We start from the raw sequence: 25,891 nt of genomic DNA, 5'->3' as shown, positions 1-25,891 counted from the left end.
CAGGAAGGATGTGAACATGCTGACTACCGTCCATGATGAAAGCACTTCACCTGTGGCTGTTTGGGGTCAAGTTACTGAAGTGCGCAAACCTGTACGCATTATAGACTACAATAAGCACATGGGTGGTGTTGATAGAGTAGATCATAGGTTTGAACCTTACACTGCTATTCTTAAGGCTTACATTTGGTATAAGAAGTTGGCCATCCATCTTTCCAATTTAGCAACTTTTAATGCTTTTGTTGTGTTCAAGGAATGTTCTCCAGCATCAAAGATGACTTTTGTGATAGGCAGCCTTGATGTAGTGGAACAGGCAAGTGTTCCTAGAGTTGGAGTAGTGGAGGATGTGGAGTAGTGGAGGATGTGGCTATGTCCAAAAAAAACAATCCGTTTAAGAGATGTAAAGTCTGCTTGCGAAGAGGTATGTGGAAGGAGAGTCATGTGCACTTTGCTGATTGTCCTTCTAATCATGGGCTGTGTGTGCCCACATGCTTCAGATTGTATCACACTCAAAAGAGATTTTGGGAGCAACCGTGAGTCTAATAGTGTACTGCCTAGTCTCTATGTTTTTTTATTTGTTGTTCAGTTTCACGATTGGCATAAGAATGATGTCTTTAGTTGCCGCTTTTGTGTTTGTAGTTATAGTTTTGCATCTAGTTCCAATTGGTTTGTGTTTTCTTTCTTGTTAAAAATAAATTTGACAGTGTGCGTGGACTGGCGCTTGGCTGGTGGTGTGCATGGACTGGTGCTTAGCTGGCAGTGTGCGTGGACTGGTGCTTGGCTGGTGGTGTGCGTGGACTGGCACTTGGCTGGTGGTGTGCGTAGGATGGCGCTTAGCTGGTGGTGTGCATGGGCTGGCGCTTGGCTGGCAGTGTGCGTGGACTGGCGCTTGGCTGGCGGTGTGCATGGGTTGGCGCTTGGCTGATAGCGTGCGTGGACCCGCGCTTGGCTGGTGGTGTGCATGGACTGGTGCTTGGCTGGCAGTGTGCGTGGACTGGCGCTTGGCTGGCGGTGTGCGTGGACTGGCACTTGGCTGGCGGTGTGCGTAGGATGGCCCTTAGCTGGTGGTGTGCATGGGCTAGCGCTTGGCTGGCAGTGTGCGTGGATTGGGGCTTGGATGGTAGTGTGCATGGGCTGGCGCTTGCCAGGCGGTGTTTGAGTAGTGTCTAGCTGCTTGTCATTACACACTCTGCTAGCCAAATGTCACTGCACACACCAGCCGGTGTGATTGCTGTGTCACGTATGAAAGGTGTGTGAATGGCCTGTAAAGAGGTTGGTGCCTTGCCGTGGCTATACAGCTCACAAGCTGTGAGTCATTGGGTCAGAGTTTTAACCTTTTAATTATTAACAGTGCATTCCCTTTATGTGAAATCTCTTAATAGAATGTTATGCTCTGAACCTTCACTCACCCTTGTGCCAAATCCAACCAGTATGTATGAGTACATAAGGAATTGTTCGTTTTGAAGTAATATTTCTCTTTTCTGCCTTTTTCTACCAGGGTGTACATTGTCTCCACATTGTCTGTTGTTGTGAGTGTTGTAATGTGCTGGGGGAGCAGCTGAAGGTGTGAAAGTGTGTGTCAAGTAGGAAAGATGTGTGAATGGCCTGTAAAGAGGTTGGAGCCTTGACGTGGCTTTACAGCTCACGAGCTGTGAGTCATTGGTTCAGGTTTTTAAGCTTTTAATTATTAACAGTGCATTTCCTTTTTGTGAAATCTCTTGTTAATAAGATATACATTTTGAACCTTTCACTCACCCTTGTGCCAAATCCAACCAGTATGTGTGTGTACTTGAGGAACAGATGGATAGGCAGTCATATTTGTCTCATTTGTCTTTCTGTGCAAAGGTGTAGTCTGTCTCTAGGGAAAATTGACCAACTTTAGATATTTCTGTAAACGCCATAAAATGGGGAGTGCTGGATGGTGCGCCTCGCATGGATCCCAACAAGTTTTTTTACTCACAATGGCATGCAAACCTGAAAATGTGACCATAGTCAAGCATTTTTCTTGCATTACTGTGTCATAATATTCTGGCATCAGATAAACCACAATTTTCCTACTATCCAGCATTCCCCCCAGGTCTGCGAATAAAAAGGTACCTGACTCATGTGGGTGGGCCAAGTACCTGCGACACGCAATGGCCAAAAACGTATTGAGGAGACATCAAAATGAACTATCACAAAACAACCTGGTTTTGCAAGGGGGGGTCATCTGGGTTTTTGGCACCGGCTCAACGGCCATATAGGGAAAAAACCAAACCCACACATTTCTGAAAATTGTACACCTAGGGGAGTCCAGCGAGGGATGGCTTGCGTGAACCCCTCCCCCCTCAAAGTTTTCATATTCATTATATTCTGCAAACCTCAAATTTAGCTGAAAAGAATACTTATTTCTCAAATTTCTGTGTGCGAAAGTTGTGGGATTACCGGGCTGACACAAATTTTCTACCACCCAGTGTTCCCCCAGGTCTCCCGATAAAAATGGTACCTCACTCACGTGGGTGGACCAAGTACCTGCGACAGGCATGGGCCCAAAACGTATTGAGGAGACATCAAAATTACCTATCACAAAACAACCTGTTTTTGCAACGGGGGGTCACCCGGCTTTTTGGCCCCGGGCTCGCCGGCCTTCTTGAGAAAATACAAAGCCCACACATTTCTGAAAACTAGACACCCGGAGGAGACCGGGGAGGTTTGGCTTGTGTGGACACCCCCAGCGTTTTCCTACCCAGAATCCCTGGTTGTTTTGTGATAAGTAATTGTGATGTCTCCGCAATACGTGTTGGGCTCTTCCCTGCCTCAGACCCTTGGCCCACCCACGCAAGTAAGGTACCATTTTTGTCAGAAGACTTTGGAGAATGCTGGGTGGGTGGAATTGTGTGAATCCACACAGATTCTAGAACTTTCCATCACAGAAATGTTGGGAAAATATATTTATTTTTACAGAGGTTAAGGTTTGCATAGGATTCTGGGTAACATCCCTCCTGGTTTCCTCTGGGTGTCTAGTTTTAAAAAATGTATAGGTTTGCTAGGTTCCCTAGGTGCAGGTAGAGCTAAGGTTCAAAATCCACAGCTAGGCAATTTGCAAAAAAGGGTCAGTTTTCACTGTAAAAATGTGGTGTATCCACATTGCATTTTGGGCCATTTCCTGTTGCAGGCACTAGGCCTACCCACACAAGTGAGGCAGCATTTTTATCGGAAGACTTCGGGGGCTGTGGGTGAGTGGAATTTTGTAGTTCCAGGGAGATTCCAGAACTTTCCATTACAGAAATGTTAGGAAAACGTGTTTTTTTGACAAAGTTTGAGGTTTGCAAGGGATTCTTGATAACAGAACCTGGTGATAGCCAGACAAGTCACCCCATCCTGGATTCCCCTGGGTGTCTAGATTACAATAATGTATAGGTTTACCAGGTTTACCCAGGTGCCGGCAGAGCTAGGGTTCAAAATCTCCAGCTATTCACTTTGCAAAAAAAAGATCAGTTTTCACTGTAAAAATGTGGTGTGTTCACATTGGGATTTGGTCTGTTTCCTGTTGCAGGCACTAGGCCGACCCACACAAGTGAGGTACCATTTTTCACGGAAGACTTTAGGGAATGCCGGAATGGGAGGAATTTTTTGGATTCATGCAGATTCCGAGGAAAATGTTTTTTTTTACAAAGTTTGAAGTTTGCCAGGGATTCTGGGTAACAGAACCTGGTGAGAGCCACTCAATTCACCCCATCCTATATTCCTCTGTGTTAGAAATGGGGATGTCTAGTTTGCAGCAGCTGGCGCCGAGGTCCAAATAGGGATCCATCTTCCTAAGTCAGAGTAAGGGGGATACACCCTTTGATAACCCCATCTCAACCCTGTGGTAAAGTAGCATGAGCAGACAGGCCTATCTCAGAGGCAATGTGTGAAGCATTTATGACCATACACAATAACGCAGTGAGGACACTACAAAGGGACACCACACAAGGTAGAGCTAAGGTTCTCCTTCCCTTCCTCCCGAATTAATTTTCAGTCTACCATGCTGACCATTGCAGAGTGGATGTACCACAGCCACCTAAAGCTGGACCCCACCAAGACTGAGCTCGTCTTGGTGGGCGGCCCCAATCACCCATGGAATACCACCTTCTGGCCTACATCTTTGGAGACTGCACCCACTCCTGTGAGCTCAGTCAAAAGCCTGGGGGTGATCATTTCCGAAGATCTTTCATTGAGACCACATATCAACGCGGTTACCTCTGCCTGTTTCTTCCACCTCAGGCGGATCCGCAAGATCAGCAGGTTTCTTACTAAAGAGGCCCTGACCCAGGTTGTCATTGCGCTCATCACCTCCAGGCTTGATTACGCCAATATTCTGTACGCAGGAATTCCTGCATGTCACCTCCACCGACTTCAGCTGGTGCAGAATCAGGCTGCTCGCCTGATTTTCTGCCAGCCCAAACACCAGCACGTCACTCCCCTCCTCCGCAGCCTGCATTGGCTCCCTGTTTCCAAACGCTGCACCTTCAAACTGGCATGCACTACCTTCAAGGCCCTATCGGACGCAGCTCCCAGGTTCATCTCTTCGGCCTTGTCCCGTCACATTCCTCCCAGAGCCCTTCGCTCAGCATCACTAAACCTCCTTGAGGTCCCAAGATTCAAAAGAAAAAAGCACGGAGGTCTGAGCTTTTCCGTCCTGGCTCCCTCCACCTGAAACGCCCTACCTTCCTCTCTCCGTCTCTGTCCAATGTACGACTGTTTTCGTACACTTCTAAAAACCCTGCTCTTTCAAGCTGCCTATGATTAATCCCTCACCCTTGATCAACGCTATATGTCAATGAGCGCCAAGAAACCGCTGGTGATAGTGCGCGTAATAAATAATTTTAATAGAATAGAATTAATAGCTATAAGAAAATAAGTCTATTTATATAGGCTTAACATAAGGCTCAAAAGCGATCAAAAAACCACAATGCACATGATTACAGATTCACTTCAAAAGCAATAGAGGACTCAAAAGCGTGTGGAACAAACTTAGTTCATGGCCAGGGTCCACGCGACCTGGCGATGCACAATGTACCTGAGATTTCAAGGGGCACGGCACACAGCCTCACAAGGAAGCCGCGGTGATTACAGGCGGACTCACAACGGCCACAGCTCCCGGATATATGATGATACAACGCATGTTATTACAACGCATGCTTTTAAATCGCATTTTTTACAACGCAAAACCTTTTAAAACGCATGTATTTACAACGAATGTTTTTACAACGCAGGTACCTTTACAACGCATACCATTACAACGTAAGTATTGGTAAATATATATTAATTTTATAATCGTAAATTAATTTAAAAAAATATAATTTAATGTAATTTAATTTACATTTAATTTTAATTTATTTTTACCCTGTACCCCTGTACCCCAAAAACCCAAAACTGACCCTGAACCCCAAAAATACCCCTTTACCCAAAAACCCAAAACTGACCCTGAACCCCAAAAATACCCCTTTACCCAAAAACCTAAAACTGACCCTGAACCCCAAAAATACCCCTTTACCCAAAAACTAAAAACTGACCCTGAACCCCAAAAATACCCCTTTACCCAAAAACCCAAAACTGACCCTGAACCCCAAAAATACCCCTTTACCCAAAAACTAAAAACTGACCCTGAACCCCAAAAATACCCCTTTACCCAAAAGCTAAAAACTGACCCTGAACCCCAAAAATACCCCTTTACCCAAAAACTAAAAACTGACCCTGAACCCCAAAAATACCCCTTTACCCAAAATCTAAAAACTGACCCTGAACCCTAAAAATACCCCTTTACCCAAAAACTAAAAACTGACCCTGAACCCCAAAAATACCCCTTTACCCAAAAACTAAAAACTGACCCTGAACCCCAAAAATACCCCTTTACCCAAAAACCCAAAACTGACCCTGAACCCTAAAAATGCCCCTTTACCCCAAACATATAACATTTAAAATATAATTATATACTTACCAATACTTACGTTGTAATGGTATGCGTTGTAAAGGTACCTGCGTTGTAAAAACATGCGTTGTAAATACATGCGCTGTAAAAAGTTTTTGCGTTGTAAAAGTTCCGTTGTAATGGTATGTCGTTGTAAAAGTTGCGTTGTAAGTGATGTTTCCCCAGCTCCCAGCTGGAGCGGTCCATGGTGTGCACTCATGATAATCCTGGGACAGGACTTAAAGGCGGGCATCCAGCGGCCCGCGCAGGTGAATACAAGATCCCCGAAGTGGTGATTATTGCGGGCACTCAGTGGCACAGCTCCTCAGCTGCAGCGGCCCACAATAGCGATAGCGATGATTCTCGTAGGATGGCAAATGCAGGCACTCAGGGGCACAGCTCCTCAGCTGCAGCGGCCCACAATAGCGATTGCGATGTTCCTCGTGGCACAGCAGACACGGGCACTTAGCGGCACAGCTCTTCAGCTGCAGCGGCCCACACTAGCGATATCGATAATTCTCGTAGCACAGCAAATGCGGGCACTCAGCGGCACAGCTCTTCAGCTGCGGTGGCCCACAATAGCGATAGCGATGATTCTCGTAGCACAGCAAATGCGGGCACTCAGCGGCACAGCACTTCAGCTGCAGTGGCCCACACTAGCGATAGGGATGATTCTCGTAGCACAGCAAATGCGGGCACTCAGCGGCACAGCTCCTCAGCGGCAGTGGACAATACGATTACGATTGCGATGACTTTCAGCTCACGTTCCCTGCAGTAGAACCAGAGGCTCTGGAATTCTCAACATAGGCCTCACCTGCAAGTAGAATCTCTCTCAAAATAGGAATCCGGACAGATGATGGGGGAAGTCTAGTGTCCCTGAGGCCCTTGGGTAGTTGCTTCAGCAAGATGGATGAAAGTTCAAAGTCCTTTCCCTCTAGTTACACAGACAGAGGTTCGTCTTGACATCCAGAAGTAACACACCGTGCTCGGGTTTCAGCACAGATCCTTATACCCCTAAAGTCTTTGTTCTCAGAAAAGTCACAAATCACTAAACCCAGCCAGAACCAGTTTGGTGTCGTCCTGGAGCACTTTATTTACGATGCTCATCCTGCCTTTCAGGGAGAGGGGGTCAGTCCTCAGACGCACAGTGGGAGGTGGAGCCAGCATTCACCTTGCCAGGCACAGCCCTGCTCAGATCAAAGGGTCACCCCTCCCTATACTCCAACTTTAGATCTCTCCATTTAATCCAGGTCGTTCTCAGCCTGCCCTGACCCTCCAAAACCAGACAGCCAATAAACATAACAGCAGAGCACACAGGAAGGCCTAGGCCAGAGAATACCTACTTCCCAAAGTGGTAGTTTTAAACACAGAAAGTGAAAATAATTGTCACTAAAAAATGCACTTTCATATTTGGAGCTCAGGTATACTAAATTCGACTTTCCTATCATGTTCCTTGGGTCAATTAGGATTATAACAATTCATACAGTCGATTTACAATAGGGAGCATTCACGCTGTGGCAGTGGCACAGCGCCCAGAGCATCTAACACCAGCGAACACAGAGGAGACAGAAACGGAAAATGGAAGGTAGATCTACGCCAATGGTGCCAGGTCTAACACGCATCCCCTCCAGATAAAATGTGGGGAGGAATACTCACCCACTTGGAAGTTCTCATGACTAAGGCAGAAAAATCTGGACAGACCATCAGCATTTGCATGTTCTGTACCAGGGCGGTGTTCCACTGTAAAGTCCATACCCTGTAGGGAAATGGACCACCGCAACAACTTTGGATTCTCTCCCCTCATCTGCATCAACCATCAGAGTGGCCTGTGGTCTGTCTGAACCTGGAAGTGAGTCCCAAACAGGTATGGTCTCAGCTTCTTCAGTGCCCAGACTACAGCGAATGCCTCACGCTCAATTGCACCCCACCTCTGTTCCAGTGGAAGTAACTTCCTACTAATGAAGGCTACAGGTTGATCTAGGCCCTCCTCATTGATCTGTGACAGAGCGGCCCCCACACCATGCTCAGAAGCGTCTGTCTGGACGCCAAATTATTTTGAAAACTTTGGCGCCTGAAGTACCGGTGCCAAGCACATGGTAGTCTTCAGGGCGTCAAAAGCTTTCTGACAGGTGTCAGTCCAGTTCACACTCTTTGGCTGCTTCTTAGAAGTCAGCTCAGTCAAGGGTGCAACAATGTTGCCATACCCCTTGACAAACCTCCTGTAATAGCACGTGAGACCTAAAAAGGCTTTCACCTGAGTCTGGGTCTTTGGGGGCTTCCAAGCCAGGATGGCTTCAATCTTGGGGTGTAGGAGCGCCACCTGGCCGTTCCCCACCAGGTGTCCTAAGTACACCACAGAACCCTGCCCAATCTGGCCCTTTCTTGCCTTGATTGTGAGGCCTGCCTTTCGCAGTGTCATCAACACTTCCCAGAGGTAGCGCAGGTGGTCCTCCCATGAGGAACTAAACACTGCAATGTCATCCAGGTAGGCGCACTGAAATCTTCCAGCCCAGCCAACACCCTTTTTACCAACCTCTGAAAGGTGACAGGGGCATTCTTCATCCCAAAAGGCATCACTCATAACTGGTAGTGCCCATCTAGTGTGGAGAATGCTGACCTCTCCTTTGCCCCATCAGTCAAGGCGATCTGCCAATACCCAGATGTCAAATCAAACGTACCGAGGTACTGTGCAGCCCCTAGCCGATCTATGAGCTCATCAGCTCTTGGGATGGGGTGCGCGTCTGTCTTCGTGACGGAATTGAGACCTCGGTAGTCCACGCAGAACCGAAGTTCTGGGGTGGCATCAGCCGCTGCAGCTTTTGGAACCAGGGCCACTGGGCTGAACCAAGGGCTGCTAAAGGACTCAATCACCCCTTAAGCAAACATTTAGGAGACCTCCTCCTTAAGGTATGAAATGATCCGGTCAGTCACTCGGTAAGCCTTGTGCTTGACAGGAGGACTGTCCCCAGTGTCTATGTCATGGACGCACCAATCAGTGACAGTAGGAACCAGGGAGAACAGATCACTGAATTGCCCAAACAGTTGGTGACAATCGCTCTGCTGCTCAGGGGTCAGTGTGGTGGAGAGGACCACACCCTCCAATGACCCATCGTGTTCCTCTGCACACAGGAGGTCCAGAAGAGGCTCACTCTCCTCCTCCATTCCAGCATCTGTTGCCAGAAACATGCCCACTTCAGACCTCTCAAAGTCGGGCTTCAGGCGGTTAACATGCAGGACCTGCAAGGGGTTCCTGGGAGACCGCAAGTCCACCATGTAGGTAACAGGACTCTTGCGCTTCACCACCTCAAAGGGGTAGGTCCACTTATCCTGGAGCGCACAGGGCTCCACTGGGGACATGACCCAAACCTTTTAACCAGGCTGAAACCCAATCCGAGTGGCATTCTGATCATGCCAGCGTTTAATTTCTTCCTGGCTGGCTTCCAGATTTGCCTCAGCAAGTTTTCTGAAACGCCGAGTCTGGTTCCTGAAGGCCAGCATGCAAAAAACACACCCTGGGGCAGTTTCCTGGGAGATTGCTCCCAAACTTCCTTGACCAGACTCAGAGGTCCTCTTACCAGGTGACCATAGAGCAGTTTAAAGGGACTGAACCCTAAGGACTTCTGTGGCACCTCACGGTAAGCAAACAGCAGGCATGGCAAGAGACGTCCCCCACTTACGCCTCATGAGCTACTCTAGGCCCATAATCATGCCTTACGGGTTTGGTTGAATCTCTCAACCAGCCCATTACCTTGGGTTGGTAAGGAGTCATGAACTTGTAAGTTACCCCACACTCCTCCCACAGGGACTTCATATATTTGGTAATGAAATTAGTACCCCTATCAGACACCACCTCTCTAGGGAACCCCACACGGGAGAAAAGCCCCCTCAGTGCACGTTCCTCCACAGGGGCGGTCTCTGTCCTGAGTGGGATGGCTTCCGGGTACCGAGTGGCATGGTCCACCAAGACCAGGATGAACCTGTTGCCCATGGCTGTCTTGGGGTCCAGGGGCCCCACAATGTCAGTGCCAACTCTCTCTAATGGGGTACTGACAACTGGAGAGGGCTGGAGTGGGTCCTTGATCTTCCCCTCTCTCTTCCTACTTGCCTGGCAAGTTTCACATGTCCTGCAGTGAGCGTCTGAGCTCTTGCTCATCTGGGGCCAATGAAAGTGGGTGACCAGCCTCTCAAAGGTCTTGGTCTGCCCCAGATGTCCGGCCAATAGCACATCATGAGCCAACCCCCTTAGGAAGGCTCTGAAGCACTGGGGTACCACCAGCGCACAGACTGACCCAGGCTCAGCAACCTTAGGCTCGCTGTCCCAATAGATCAGATGTGACCCTGACTGATCACCTGCTGCCTGGGCTGCAGCCTGTCGCCGCAGCCCCTCAAGAGAAGGGCATGTTCTCTGCTGCTCACAAAATTCCTCCCTGGTGGACCCCCTTCCTTCTGCCAATGGGTCAGCTCAGGCATATCCCCCAGTTTGGCGACTTGTTCCACTGTAGGCTCCAAGGCATCCCCCTCAAGGTCTGCTCCCTCCTCGACCGTGGGAACCATAGGGCCGGTTTCCCGCGCCCCCTACCCCTTCTCTTTACGCAGCGGCCTGGACCATACTTTCAGGCTCCCTGTCCTTCTGAACATCCTGAATGGCTGCCATGGACCGAGTGGTCGTGCATGCCCACTCAGGCAGGCCCAACATTTCCAAGCTAGATTTCCTCTCCACTGTAGCCCAAAGGGAGTTCTCTAAATCATTGCCCAACTGACAGTCTACCGGCATGACTGGCCTCACAGCTACTTGAAGTGTTCCTGAGACCCTCCACCCCACTCAAAGGGAACTTGATCCACCTCACACTGGCTCTCAGAGTTGTCTGCTGAAACTACTGGGCAGAATGCATGGGGGACAACCTGCTCTTTGGACACCAAACGGGAGCTGACAGCAGTCACACTAGCTCCTGTGTCCCTCAGAGCCTCCACCCTATGGCCATTGATGGTCAAACACTGCCTGTACGTCTTAGTGTTAGCAGGCAGTGTAGGGTTAGGGACCTTCTTGAAGTCTCCTAGCGAGACAAGGGGCAATTATCCGGTATCCCACCCACCTTGGGCACCCATCTCCTCCCCTCCCAAGGCTACACTGGCAATCTGGCAGGGGGGTGCACAGGGTGGTCCATTGGAGTCCCTCTGGGGACACTGGGGATCATAATACCGGTGGCCCACTTGACCACACTTAAAGCAAGTAAGAGGCCCCCTCTGAACAGGCCTACCTGTCGGGGGCACTGGCTTCTTCTCAGGGGGAGGCTGGGACACCACTCCTTGGTTCCCTGGGGAATTACTTTGGGGCCCTAGGGTTAGTTAGCTTGCTATCAACAAGGTGCTGGCGCAGCTCTAGAAAACAGTTACTAGATAAATGCTCCCATGTAAACAAATCATACAGTTGCTCAAAAGTTTCCACTTTGCTACCCTTTACCCAGCAATCCATTGCTCTGCAAAAAAAACACATATTCAACCCAAGTGGTACCCTCTAACTTCTTACAGGTTCTAAATCTCTGCCTGTACATTTCTGGGGTCAAACCATATCACATCATCAAGGGCATACACCATCCTGCTCTCTTCAGACAGGTCCAACAGGGTATCCCTCCCATCACTCACAAAGCGTCCCCACAACCCTGCTCCATAATTCTTCTCAGGGACCCGGTGGGACACCATGGCTATCCCATATGCGGCAAACCATTGCCCAATATCCCCACTCTTATGAAAATCCTTGATGAAATCCTTGGGTATGTAAACTCTACTCTCGGTAGGTACTAAAGGTATGCTGCCACCATTGGGGAAAACCTCTAAACTCTTAGCCGTGATCTCCAACTCCCTCAATACTCTCTGATGCTCTAGTTTCATTTTCTCAAGTTTGAATGCCAACCTGTTATTCTCAATATCCAACTTTTTACTCTCTAGGTCCTTCTGACCTTCCAATTTGGCCATCTCCAAACTATGCCTCCTATCTCTCTCCCTGTCGCCCATCTCTTCTGGAGAGAGGCCCTTTGAGCACACACTAGTACCTGGATTGGAAAGTGCTTTACCTCCCACTAAATCCACTTTGTCATTCTGCTGCCATCCAGCATTCTCTCCCTCATTCCTAGCAGACTATCTCGCATCTAACCAGGCCTTAAGGGCCTTCTGATACTCCTCCTTCCAAGAGAGACCTGCAGCAGGGATGGTGAATCACTTGCAAAAAGACTTTAGCTGTTTGGCAGCGTAGGCTTCTAACCTGTCTTCCTCAAAGATGAGATCCTCCGAAGCATTAGACGTTGGCCTACCCATTGTAGACATAACTGGCAATTACAATGAACAATAGAACAAAATCAAACCGTATGTGGTTGCGCCTAGGCCTACACTCACTAGTAGCGTACACCAGTTATTGTATGTGGATCATAAATCCAAGTCCTGATCCTCACCGCTGACCGCCAATGTTAGAAATGGGGATCTCTAGTTGGCAGCGGCAGGCGCCGAGGTCCAAATAGGTATCCTTCTTCCTAAGTCAGAGTAAGGGGGCTACACCGTTTGATAACCCCTGCTCAACCCTGTGGTAACGTAGCACGAGCAGACAGGCCTATCTCAGAGGTAGTGTGTGCAGCATTTATGACCATACACAATAACGCAGTGAAGACACTACAAAGGGACACCACTAAAGTAGCTATAGAAAAATAGGTATCTTTATATAGGCTTAACATATGGCTCAAAAGTGATCAAGAAACCACAATGCACATAATTACAGACTCACTTCAAAAGCAATAGAGGACTCCAAAGCGTGTGGAACAAACTTAGTTCAAGGCCAGGGTACACGCGACCTGGCGATGCACAATATACCTGAGATTTCAAGGGGCACGGCACACAGCCTCAGAAGGAAGCCACGGTGATGACAGGTGGACTCACAACTGCCACAGCTCCCAGCTGTAGCGGTCCATGGCATGCACTCATGATAATCCTGGGATTGGACTTAAAGGCGGGCACCCAGCGGCACACGCCGGTGATAACAAGATCCTCTAAGTGGTGACTAGTGCGGGCACTCAGCGGCACAGCTCCTCAGCTGCAGTGGCCCACAATAGCAATAGCAATGATTCTCGTAGGTTGGCAAATGCGGGCACTCAGTGGCACAGCTCCTCAGCTGCAGCGGCCCACAATAGTGATTACGATTATACCCGTAGGATGGCAAAGGCAGGCACTCAGCGGCACAGTTCCTCAGCCGCAGCGGCCCACAATAGCGATTGCAATGATCCTCGTAGCACAGCAGATGCGGGCACTCAGCGGCACAGCTCTTCAGCTGCAGCGGCCCACACTAGCGATAGCGATGATTCTGGTAGCACAGCAAATGCTGGCACTCAGCAGCACAGCTCCTCAGCTGCAGCGGCACACACTAGCGATAGCGATGATTCTCATAGCGCAGCAATGCAGTCACTCAGCGGCACCGCTTCTCAGCTGCGGAGGCCCACAATAGCGATTGCAATGACTTTCAGCTTGTGTTCCATGCAGTAGAACCCTCTGGAATTTTCAACAGAGGCCTCACCTGCGAGTAGACTCCCTCTCAAAATAGGAATCTAGACGGCTGATGGGTGACCCTGAGACTTCAGCAGGAGGGAAGCTAAATTCAAGCCCTTGGGTAGTTGCTTCAGCAAGATGGATGAAAGTTTCAGTCATTTCCCTCTAGTTACACGGACAGAGGTTCGTCTTGACATCCAGAAGTAACACACCATGCTGGGGTTTCAGCACAGATCTTTATACCCCAAAAGTCTTTGTTCTCAGAAAAGTCACAAATCACTAAACCCAACCAGAACCAGTTTGGTGTCATCCTGGAGCACTTTATTTACGCTGCTCATCCTGCCTTTCAGGGAGAGGGGGTCAGTCTTCAGACGCAGTAACGACCGGATTTTCGGACCAGATAGAATGAGCTCACCAAGACACCACCAACCCAGCCGAAACGCAACCACCTCCCTCCTTAGGACCTATTTACAACAGGTATCTGTGTTCCTACCTAAGGATGGGGAATTAGAAATATACAAGCTCATATCATCAGAAACACCACTAAATCTATGGGGATTACTAGGAATACTCACTGATTACTAAGGACGTCCATGCCCTACACCACACTCATACCTTATAGTCTCGCGGCAACTCAGACCCAGACTATGCTACCCTCCTACTCATAGTGAAGGGGGCAGTTCAAATAACTTACCATTACACACTGGCTACACCCAGTGCTCGCTCAAGCCACAATCTTGTGGGTATAAGTACTGTATCCACCCAGTGCTCTCACTATTAAACAAGCCACAATCTTGTGGGTATAGGCACTGTATCCCCCAGTGCTCTCACTATTACACAAGCCACAATCCTGTGGGTATAGGCACTGTATCCACCCAGTGCTCTCACTATTACACAAGTCACAATCCTGTGGGTATACACATCGACTACAGTCAATGCTCTCATTAACGGCGCTTTCCCTAGAGGCGATCTCACTACACACCGTTTCCCCCCCCCGGTGCTCTCATTAACGCCGCTACACACCGACGATCACTTTCCTATGAATACCTTCAGCTCTCTCTCTCTCTGTTGGGAAGTTTCTCTCATACATCTAATACCTACTGGGAATGTATTTGTTATATTTTATGTGGTACACAAGAATGGCCAAATCACACTGTTCGAAAGGTATTATCAAACACAAGCTCTCCTCTCCCCCTCATATTCAGTTACCATTTACCTGGACGGGAGTCGCATCCGTTCACATAACAGCATCTGACTAGAAGAAAGGTTAACTGTATTGTAATAACAACATCTGCACAGCTGTTCATTAAGAACTGGGGTTCCTTTATTCACTAACAATATCAACAATATAATACTGCACTATAACACATAGCCTGAAATGTAAAAGGGGAATAGACACATACACAGATCTGCGGGGTCTCTTTATTATAATGGAAAGCTTTATTACTATAACACATCCAGGGACTGTAGATAGCTAAAGAGCGAATGGATTATACTGCACACCGCTGAAAGAAAAAGGATTAGCAATACAGTAGGGGAATCCAGCCTAGGAAATAAAAGACAAGATTAATGTTTAAGTGGGCACTAATATAGCAGGACAGATATCACCTGATTAGTATGAAGTCTTGCTCTAGCTGTCATCTGGGTTCCTCTCTCGTGTGTGCCTTGGCTCGTCTCAGATTCTCCCCTGCACTCTTGGACACGCATCTGCGCTGATCACTCTGCACTGGATTCCTCTCCCCCACAAACTGTCTTCACCTTTCCGCTTCGGTCTAATGATATAGTTTCTGCCGCTCTGATAACCGTTCGCTCCACTAGCTTCTTCACTCTGTCTGATTATCCCAGCTCCAATGTCCAACTCACTCCAGCTGCTCCCACAGACTAATCCACGATATAACTTCAGTCTCTTCCAAAAGGCATCACTCCAGACTCCAGCTGATCACAACTCCTTCTGATAAGTAACTGCTTATGACTGCATTCTTCAGCTCCAAACATCATCTGCCTTCTCTCTCCAGCTCCAAACACCATCTGCTCACAACTGCTTCTGACAACTCCAGCAACCAACTGACTGTTCTCTCTCTCTGTTCCAAACACCAACTCACTGACTGTTCTCTTCAGCTCCAAACGCCAACTGACTTCTCTCTCTCTCCAAGAACCAACTGACTTCTCTCTGTTCCAAACACCAACTCACTGACTGTTCTCTTCAACTCCAAACACCAACTGACTGCTCCGCCTCTTCTGCACTTCACTAATATGGAATGCTCTCTCCTCATAGAAAGTTCCAGTCATCAGCCTGCCGCCCATCAGATCCCTGCACCACTCCGCGTCAAGGACACACACCCAGCCGGCCGGCCTTTTGTGGTGTCTTCGACACAAAGAATAATACAGTCTACTGATAAGGGCCGGCCCAGGCCGGTTCTCTCCAAGTGAACAACACCTCATAACTAAAACATCCCCTTTACCCTGCAAGCATCTCAGTCTTCACGGACAGGAAGCAAAATGGAGTCTCTCTAGTTCTGGGCCTTGTAGGCCTGAAAAGGACTTAACTCTATCATAATACATACACAAACCATACCAATATGTAATATAAAGTCAGGACTACAGAATCCACCCTCTACTATAGGTAGGATGATGAAAGGACACATAATTATGTCAAAGCCAATAGGCAATAGATGGATTCGAGTCAAGAATAAGGGATCTATCATCATATAAAGCAGCTATCCTCTAGTTAATGCTTCTAGGTCTGGAAAGAGGCCTAAAAGGACAAAAACAAGCTAAGAATAAGGATCTAGGATGGTAGCAAGCTTAAAGTCACCATCACTCAGAAATAGAGCCAAAAACACGGTCACTACACTCCACCCTTGACTTTAATTTGCTAACATCCGTAAACAACAACAAACAAACAAACAAACATCAACATATTCTATCAACAAAATCAAAAACAAAAAGACTCCCTAAAATGAATGACAATTAAGGAAAATATCACCTAAAACTTGATGTAGGGAATGTAATTCAGACAACCAATTGAAAATGAATCAAAGCACCCTTGACCTGAATGTTGAAATGTAACTAAGATTGATCTGATAACAACAGAAACTATATATCAACAAGAAGAGAGGTAGGGAGAGTCAGGGACACTCTCTTAATCCCCGGTTAAATGTCAAACAACAAAAGAAGAGAGGTCTAGTCTGGTTAAGCACAAGGGTACCAGAAATTAGGAGCGAAAAGATAGGTGGATAGTATGGATCACAGTCACTCTAATTCAGTGGGATCACAGTCACTCTATTTGAGTAGGAAAGCCCTCACACACCGACCTGGTCAGTGTCATGCTTCATCATCGGGCCCCACCGAAGAGACCGAGTGTCTCTTCGGTGTGCTGCGACGCCAGAAAGACTGCGGAGCTGGTCGTGTGGGGAGGACGTGTTGTGAAAATTATAAATTTAAAAGTGACTTACAGGGTATCAAAAAAACTTTAATGAGTGATCCCTAAAGCACGTGTATGTGGTATATGTGTCTGAATTTAAGAGCCAAGGTTGTTAGGATTTTGTTTAAATTCAGCTAAATACCACGAGTTTAAAATAATCAGTCAACATGTTTCTGCCTTTAATGTGGTATATATTCACCATGGCATTCTTCAGGACTAAAACCCCGGCGGTATGGACACTCTAATAGTCCACCCTAACCTGGGGACGTGAAAGTGAAAAAGGAAAAGGTGAAAAAGTGCTTAAAAAGTTAGGAGAGCAAATTGCTCAATCAAAAAAAAAACCCAAATTCAGGGGTGTATCAGCACCTGCAAGAGAAGATATACAAACAAACAGATATAGACATACATACAGTTAGTATATACCAGCGTAGACTTATCATAGTGCTCCTAAAATGGTGGCAAACCTATGTGTGCACACAGTAACTGATAGCTTATGCACCATCCAAGTAGCCCTTGGGAGTATCTATACTTGCTAGGAGGTGGAGTGCTAGAAGTGGTTAAAAACTACTATTGTAGTGAGGGAAAATAAAAACGCGATGTGAATTCTCCATGAGGAGGGATCAATTGACCAAATGGTCGGTGACCCCCATAAGATGGTGAATATGGAGAACATCTCACTTTAAAATTGGGCGCTACTTGCACCATGGGTCTCGGGAGGGGGGTTGGAGCGCGCTTGGCACATCCTAAGAAAGGAAGGAGTTAAATGTCAACATAACCCATACAGCACACAGGCACTTAGCTTATATTGATCGTAATGGTCGTTCCGTTGTGGATGCAGACTCACGCCCTCAGCGCTCAGAACCCGCTTGTCAACCTGCAAGAACCCTCTGAACCGGACCCCGACGATGGGGAGCGGGGCCGGTGAATGGGTATAAGAGCGCTTTGTTTTCGTTTGCGCGCTCGATTCCGGGTTGGGCGTGCCTTGCTCAAAGCGAGGCTTGGGGCGCACACGCCCACTTGGGCGGAGCGCGCTTAGGTTCAAACCGAGGCTTGGATTGGGAAGCCTGTCGTTGCGCTGCGTTTGAAGGTGGTTTTTGACGCTAGTGGTTGTTAAGGTAACCGAGGGCCAATTGATGTTTATGGCAAATGGATTGAGAGATAGAGTCTCTTGATTGGCGAGTTATCTTCTATATTACAGGAAATTGGTACTGAAAAAAACCTGCGAGTACATAGATGATATCAGAGCAACCTAATTATGGGGGTTATACCACTGCTGAAATGCATAGAAAGGGACAGAGTGCACATATTGTCAGAAAGAACTTTTGCTGGCAAAAAATAATGTTTTGGCATGATGTTGAAGGGCGCAGAGAATTTTATGAAAAACATGCCGGATAAGGCATGTTTGGATCAGATCAATTCTGTGTCAGGTTTAACAGCTACAAGAAGTTTATGGAGTTCATGATAGGACTGTGTTCCAGGGGATATCGTCGTTGAGACCATTGGTATTTGTCCCCAGACGGTACACCCAGCGCTGTTCTTTTTCGAACAGTCTTTTTTGTATATTCCTTGTGCCATCGATTGCTTCAATGACAGTCCACCTCATGTCATTGGTGGTATGATTGTTGTCTAGGAAATGGCGGCTCAACTTTGTTGTTATTTTCTTGCACCTTATGTTACTCCGGTGCTCGCAGATCCGTTGCTTCACCTTTCTGGTGGTCATGCCCACGTACCGAAGGTTGCAGGAACAAGTGATCAAATAGATCACATTGCATGAATTGCAATTAGTATGGTCACGTTGCGTCCACACTTTCCCTTCTTCCAATACCAGAGTTTTTGTTGGTTGTGTTAAGTGGCAGACACTACAGTCCGAGCAGGGGTAGTGCCCGGTGATTTTAGGTAGTCCCCATGACGTTGTCACTGATGGTGTTAGATCCTGTGGTTTCTCTTTAGGGCGAGTGTGAACCAGCGAATCTCTCAGACTGCGTCCCTTTTTAAAAGAAAAAAGGGGTTTTTCCCAGTCCTTTTTAAAGGTTTTTACAATACTCCAGTGTTTGTTTATACTCTTTTTCATGATGTTTGAGAGACTGCTGTAAGAAAGGTGAAGCAACGGATCTGCGAGCACCGGAGTAACATAAGGTGCAAGAAAATAACAACAAAGTTGAGCCGCCATTTCCTAGACAACAATCATACCACCAATGACATGAGGTGGACTGTCATTGAAGCAATCGATGGCACAAGGAATATACAAAAAAGACTGTTCGAAAAAGAACAGCGCTGGGTGTACCGTCTGGGGACAAATACCAATGGTCTCAACGACGATATCCCCTGGAACACAGTCCTATCATGAACTCCATAAACTTCTTGTAGCTGTTAAACCTGACACAGAATTGATCTGATCCAAACATGCCTTATCCGACATGTTTTTCATAAAATTCTCTGCGCCCTTCAACATCATGCCAAAACATTATTTTTTGCCAGCAAAAGTTCTTTCTGACAATATGTGCACTCTGTCCCTTTCTATGCATTTCAGCAGTGGTATAACCCCCATAATTAGGTTGCTCTGATATCATCTATGTACTCGCAGGTTTTTTTCAGTACCAATTTCCTGTAATATAGAAGATAACTCGCCAATCAAGAGACTCTATCTCTCAATCCATTTGCCATAAACATCAATTGGCCCTCGGTTACCTTAACAACCACTAGCGTCAAAAACCAACTTCAAACGCAGCGCAACGACAGGCTTCCCAATCCAAGCCTCGGTTTGAACCTAAGCGCGCTCCGCCCAAGTGGGCGTGTGCGCCCCAAGCCTCGCTTTGAGCAAGGCACGCCCAACCCGGAATCGAGCGCGCAAACGAAAACAAAGCGCTCTTATACCCATTCACCGGCCCCGCTCCCCATCGTCGGGGTCCGGTTCAGAGGGTTCTTGCAGGTTGACAAGCGGGTTCTGAGCGCTGAGGGCGTGAGTCTGCATCCACAACGGAACGACCATTACGATCAATATAAGCTAAGTGCCTGTGTGCTGTATGGGTTATGCTGACATTTAACTCCTTCCTTTCTTAGGATGTGCCAAGCGCGCTCCAACCCCCCTCCCGAGACCCATGGTGCAAGTAGCGCCCAATTTTAAAGTGAGATGTTCTCCATATTCACCATCTTATGGGGGTCACCGACCATTTGGTCAATTGATCCCTCCTCATGGAGAATTCACATCGCGTTTTTATTTTCCCTCACTACAATAGTAGTTTTTAACCACTTCTAGCACTCCACCTCCTAGCAAGTATAGATACTCCCAAGGGCTACTTGGATGGTGCATAAGCTATCAGTTACTGTGTGCACACATAGGTTTGCCACCATTTTAGGAGCACTATGATAAGTCTACGCTGGTATATACTAACTGTATGTATGTCTATATCTGTTTGTTTGTATATCTTCTCTTGCAGGTGCTGATACACCCCTGAATTTGGGGGTTTTTTGGATTGAGCAATTTGCTCTCCTAACTTTTTAAGCACTTTTTCACCTTTTCCTTTTTCACTTTCACGTCCCCAGGTTAGGGTGGACTATTAGAGTGTCCATACCGCCGGGGTTTTAGTCCTGAAGAATGCCATGGTGAATATATACCACATTAAAGGCAGAAACATGTTGACTGATTATTTTAAACTCGTGGTATTTAGCTGAATTTAAACAAAATCCTAACAACCTTGGCTCTTAAATTCAGACACATATACCACATACACGTGCTTTAGGGATCACTCATTAAAGTTTTTTTGATACCCTGTAAGTCACTTTTAAATTTATAATTTTCACAACACGTCCTCCCCACACGACCAGCTCCGCAGTCTTTCTGGCGTCGCAGCACACCGAAGAGACACTCGGTCTCTTCGGTGGGGCCCGATGATGAAGCATGACACTGACCAGGTCGGTGTGTGAGGGCTTTCCTACTCAAATAGAGTGACTGTGATCCCACTGAATTAGAGTGACTGTGATCCATACTATCCACCTATCTTTTCGCTCCTAATTTCTGGTACCCTTGTGCTTAACAACAGAAACTAACCAAAGCACCCTTGAACTAAATGTGCCTCAACTTCTAGTGATAACTCATGAAATCTATTGATGTGGGGACATGTCTGTGGAATAAAAACAACAAAGGGCCTAAATGAGGCCTACCTACTTCAGTCAACTTAAGAAAGGATTTGGTAAAATCTGACAAATAAACATAACAAAGGGTCCTCAAAGTCTGGGCAACTATTACTAATAGATGTAGGACATAACCTGACTAAAAGACTCACCTCCCAGGACAACTTAAAGACTAAGGTGACCACCCTTGGAATTAATCCCACTGCTCTAATTAAGAGTTGATGGATCAAAGTGAAAGTGTAATAATTGGGAAACAAAGACAACCCCATCTCTACAAAATAGCTGGTGTAGAACTATGCATATCAAGCAATAAATCAAAGAAAGTTATCTAAGTGTGGTGTATATATTCTTCGACAAGATAATTCAGACATAAAAAGTCTGTCCAGAAATCCCTATAGCTAAAATAGTTAAATCATAGACTTAAACTTGGAAAACTGAGTAGTAGGAGATCATGCCAAAGGCAATAGGCAAAGGTCATAAGTCATCTAACTCAGGAAACAGTTTGCACCTAATCCCTCTGTATCAATCTGTGGAACAACTGCTTTATTTTCATTGGCAAAACTGTTTTACAGAAAACAGGAAAACTATAAAATAGGTGAAAGATAAACAAGTGTAAAGTCAATCTGTGTCAATAATGAAATAGCGTAGCATACTAAAATCAAAATATCATGTATCACAGGGCATCAGATTATTAAAGCAGCTTACTAATTATATATTGCACCCTATGATTTCCAAACAACATTATTTGCATATATGAAAAGGAATCATTGAACTAAAGGCCAAATCATGAATGTGGCACTGCATCTTTTAAACTGGAAAATCAAGACCGTGAACAGGACTGAGAAATTTTGAATTGGGGCCTGTTTGTAGTAACTGCAAAAGTGGCATAATGTCCATCTGAAATAGAAACATGGGAAAAAATGCAAGACTCAAGAATGCAGGCCAAGGAATTACATTTCAGGTTTTTGTTGCAGGAAACATAATTATAACCAAATAAAAATGGGTTCTTTTAGATCATCACTTGCAAAAGTCAATTAATATTTTTTTTTCAAAAATAGGACTATTGGCTTTGTCAAGAAACATTTTTTTTTGTTTAGGATATGTGGTTTTATCCTGACTGCTGAGGCAGCCAACTGTAAAAGTTCAGTCAATATAAAAAGTTCTAATCCATAGTTGGTTTCTCCTTAGGAAAATAGTTCATTCGTATACGCCACGATCCTCCATCTTCATCTGTATCCTTTGCCAAGGAAGCACGCCCTCCAATCTGGTCGTAAGTCATCAGGTCCAGGCACGTCAGCTTCCGGTCTGGGTCCAGGCTCGGGGGTTTTTGGGGGGGGGCACTCATCCAAAAATAATAAAACACACCACTCCAAAATAAGAAAAATACACACTCATACAGGGCCCCCACAAAAAACATCCATTTGAAACGAAAAACAAGCATCATCAATCTTGCAAAAACAAATTTTCCATTCAAAAAGCACCCCAATTGCTTTTCATTTCTGTAAGAAACCTCCTAATTCATGAAAAGAACTCTTCTAAATCCAAGGAATGATTTAAACATTCTATCCATACCATATTCTTTAAATTTGTTTGGGCAAAATCTAATTTTTTCATACACAGCCAGAAGGGCTGGGGCGGCTAACTACCTCTCAATCCTTTGAGAAACAGCCCCTCCCTCCAGAAAGATGTCCGCGCTCAGAGTTTTGAATCAGCTCCAACCATAACAATCAGGAGACGGGCTGCTCTCTGCCTCGCAGCCCCATCTTTCTCTGCAGTTCTCTGCGATCTAAAATTGAGTCGCTGCCAATGCTGAATACATTGCAAGAGCGAAGCTCCAGTCAATTATTCTGTTTACATTACTGAAAGGAAAACTATTCATTTGCAAGCATCCCATATCTCTAGTCAGGGAAGCTTTCTGTGCCGACTGTATTTATCTTACTCCAAGGGCCAAGCGTCTGCCAATTATTCTGTGTACATTACTGAGGGGAAAACTATTCATTTGCAAACATCCCTTATCTGAAGTCAATGAAGCTTTCTGGGCCGACTGTAAGGAAGAGCAACTTGACCCCCCCTTATATAAACATTTCTCTGCAGAAAGAACTGAATCATAGCCAAGAATAACAAACTGGGTGTCTCTGCTCTCACCCACGGGGCACCTCCACCCTTTCAAAACTCTGTAAGTGGAGAACTGCTGAATATTTGCCAAAAATAAAAAAAACAAGGCAAGGACAAGTCTGCCTCGCTGCAAAAAGAGCCCCTCCTTCAAAAAGCTCCTGAGAGCCTGGCTGAGCTATCATATCAGCCAAGGTCAAAAAACGAATTCTTTCTAACTTGAAACATACCCGTTCTCAGGCTTCAAAGAAATCCTGCCTTTAATTCGAAACACTGCACCATTATTTCTAACTAATTTAAGCAAATTAGACATGGTAAAAAGCATCCTAAAAGCACTAATTAATAAAGAAATTTTTTGTAACCTAGACACATGCTAGCATTCTCAAGTAAGAAGCCAAATAATTCTGTAGAATCTAAGACAAACTATATATCATAATGTACTGTTACTTGCTGAAAAGGAAAACATTAAAATAACATTACATGCAGCAACATAGAAAATCACGAAAATAACATTTGGGACACCATCAATGCAAACAAGGGGGGGAAAAAAGTTATACATGTAATTTTGCACAGCATAACCAAGAATTCATAATTAGGTGCGCAAGCTTTTCTGTTCTAATTATTGAAAGGGTCAGATTTATTTTTTGCAGATAGCCTTTTTCCTAACTGAGTGGGTTTACTCTCACGCTGGTCTGCTTCAAATCAGCGCAAAATACAGAATCATTTGCATTTGAACTTTAAACAAAAAGGGCAGCTTGCTTTAGGGAAATAATTAATTATATTATCTACATGTGCAAAATACACTACAGAACATTTTTTTTTAAAACACACGGTTGCATTTCACTGATTAGAGCACAGTCTATGATGGGTCTGTTTTATTTCCACAACCGGTGAACACTAATTCTAAAACACTGAGTTGTATATCTCTGTGCACCGTCCGGTCCATGCTCAGCTGACTCATTTTAAAACACCCCCTCGCAGTCCGACTGGTTGATTTATAACACTCTGACCTCCGAGTCAGACACATTAAATCACGTGTTCAGAGGCAAACCCACACAAACTCGTGGACGCATTTCAAACAGTATGTTAAATGAACACTGCTTTTTTTTCTCCGTGCAAGATGTTACCCTTCCGTCAGCTAGCTGTCAAAGTACATAGGCGAACCCTGCAATTAATTAAAAAATCAAATCAAACCATCATTAATCCAAACAGTCACTGACTTTTAGCGTCCGCTCTTGTAACAATGCATGTTAAACAGCATATTTAAATAAATACTGCCGTCTCAATCTAAGATATTAACCCTTTGGCAGCTCAAACACTATCGTTCCCCAATGTCTGCAGATACATGGGAAAGTCAAGAACTTATCTCTCCACGTTTTCATATAACACGTGCGCACATCTTCAAAATATTTTCTCCAAGCACTTGAAAGAGATCCAGCTCCCTCCTGCCTAACGTAATGATAACATGCTATGTACAAGCCATATTCACAAGGCGCTATTCACAAGCCATATTCACAAGGCGCTATTCACAAGCCATATTCACAAGGCGCTATTCACAAGCCATATTCACAAGGCGCTACAAGTCATATTCACAAGGCGCTATTCACAAAGAACTCAACAAGTCACAATGATGACATGCTATTCACAAGGCATATTTACAAGGAGCTATTCACAAGGAACTCAGCAAGTCATAATAATGGCATGCTATTCACAAGCCATATTTACAAGGAGCTACTTACAAGGAGCTCAACAAGTCATATTACACTCAATACATTTCACATTTCACAGCATAAGCAAATGCAGCAAGCCATGTAATAGGCAATTTACAAGCATTTTTCATACACATATGTACAACTGCATCAACACCAAGATGTAATTGGCTCCCTCACGTACTGTTACCCTTCAATCCTGTCAGTTCAAACACCAAGATGAAAAGCATTTCTTCTACATTACATAAGTCAAATGCCATGATGTACTGCAATCTCCTTATACTCCAACTGTTCAAGCCCATAGGTCAGGGACCACACCTCACCACTTTATTCGAAGCGGTTCGTGACGCCAGATGTAACGACCAGATTTTCGGACCAGATAGAATCAGCTCACCAAGACACCACCAACCCAGCCGAAACGCAACCACCTCCCTCCTTAGGACCTATTTACAACAGTTATCTGTGTTCCTACCTAAGGATGGGGAATTAGCAATATACAAGCTCATATCATCAGAAACACCACTAAATCTATGGGGATTACTAGGAATACTCACTGATTACTAAGGACGCCCATGCCCTACACCACACTCATACCTTATAGTCTCGCGGCAACTCAGACTCAGACTATGCTACCCTCCGTCTCATAGTGAAGGGGGCAGTTCCAATAACTTACCATTACACACTGGCTACACCCAGCGCTCGCTCAAGCCACAATCTTGTGGGTATAAGCACTGTATCCACCCAGTGCTCTCACTATTACACAAGCCACAATCTTGTGGGTATAGGCACTGTATCCACCCAGTGCTCTCACTATTACACAAGCCACAATCCTGTGGGTATAGGCACTGTATCCACCCAGTGCTCTCACTATTACACAAGCCACAATCCTGTGGGTATACACATCGACTACAGTCAATGCTCTCATTAACGCCGCTTTCCCTAGAGGCGATCTCACTACACACCGTTTCCCCCCCGGTGCTCTCATTAACGCCGCTACACAACGACAATCACTTTCCTATGAATACCTTCAGCTCTCTCTCTCTCTGTTGGGAAGTTTCT

This window comes from Lissotriton vulgaris, chromosome 2_1 (genome assembly GCF_964263255.1).
Source record: "Lissotriton vulgaris chromosome 2_1, aLisVul1.2, whole genome shotgun sequence".
Lineage (NCBI taxonomy): Eukaryota > Metazoa > Chordata > Amphibia > Caudata > Salamandridae > Lissotriton > Lissotriton vulgaris.
This window is presented reverse-complemented; position numbering follows the sequence as displayed.